At 33.1% G+C, this 1,292-nt stretch overlaps 1 pseudogene; it reads left to right on the top strand.

Annotated features, from left to right (window-relative positions):
* LOC108977792 overlaps positions 1 to 829 on the top strand; it is a 1,412-nt pseudogene extending 583 nt beyond the window's left edge.
* Positions 830 to 1,292: the final 463 nt, after the last annotated feature.

Genomic DNA, 1,292 nt, shown 5'->3' with positions numbered 1-1,292 from the left:
TTTTATGATTTAAGAGATGAAAAAGCGATACGCGATGCTGTGAAGTACTCAAATGTAGTTATCAACTTAGTTGGTCGTGAATTGCTAGGTAAGCTAAAATTAAACTTTATTTCAAAAGATTTACCATGTATTTTTAATTTTTTTTTATAGAATCAGCAAAGAAGCTGTTGTACAACGTTTGATTATTTGTCTGCCTTAAATGCTAGTGCTTGAGGGTGGAAGTAACTTTCTAAACCCTTAACACCCACCTTGCAGACCAAAGCGTTACCAGTTGAGCGAATTAATTGACTGGTTCCATCGTGTTATGCGCAAAGATGAAAAATGGTGGAGATACCGTCGTTAAGACATGCGTTGCGATCCTACCTTCCTATTGAAAGTCAAGTTCACTGAGCTTATCTGTCCTGGAACGTATCGATCGCAAATGTTTTAGCGATGTCACTTGAGTGTACAATTGACCTCCATGGAAGAGCAAGTACCATGGGAATTGCGACCATATCGCGCTGCGCAATATTATGATGCCGAATTGGGAGAGTGGGAGGAACCAGCTCCACCAAAACCGATAGAACATCGGGAAGAGCTACTACGTATGTTTGCATAAAACTACTATAATGGCAACAACGCTAACAACAACAGCCTAGCAAATAATAAACAACACTCATCAAATAAAAGTTGGTGGCGTTGGTGGCGTTGGTGGCCAAGCAGCGATTTGAAAAGAAACATTTGCATCTAAGCGAATTACAATTCGTCTTTACATCTAGTGAATTGTGGTTGATTATGAATGGTGTGGAAGTTGATATTTAAACTTAAAAAACAAATAAATGTAATTTGGTTAATAAAGAACCACTATTAAAAATTAAAGTATTTGAGTTGTATTTGTATTTTAATAATTTCAAACGGAATATATTTCGAACCATCATTTATTTGTTTAAATATTATGTCAGTATTGCTATTGTAGTTATACAACACTAGTTTGGCATGCTAATTTAAACTCCTTTCTAGTACTATATACATATATTAAAAAAATAATTCCTTTAAGAATCCTTTTTATTTATAAAATTAGATTAGAACTAAAAAATAATATGGTTAGGATAGTCAAACACTCCATTTGGGAAGTAGTATAATTCCTGATTGCCGGCGTATAGCTAAATTCTTAGACATAAAAAGTGTTAGTAGTTTGTGATTACTAAAATGTATACTTTAAATATAAGAAACATGGCTATTATAATTATCTCTTGATTTATCTTACATTAAAATTGTGTTTTACTGTTTAGACGAATTAGTATGATATGTAA

This window comes from Bactrocera latifrons, unplaced genomic scaffold (genome assembly GCF_001853355.1).
Source record: "Bactrocera latifrons isolate USDA-ARS-PBARC rearing strain unplaced genomic scaffold, ASM185335v1 scaffold_956, whole genome shotgun sequence".
In the NCBI taxonomy this organism is placed as follows: Eukaryota; Metazoa; Arthropoda; class Insecta; order Diptera; family Tephritidae; genus Bactrocera; species Bactrocera latifrons.
This window is presented reverse-complemented; position numbering and strand designations above follow the sequence as displayed.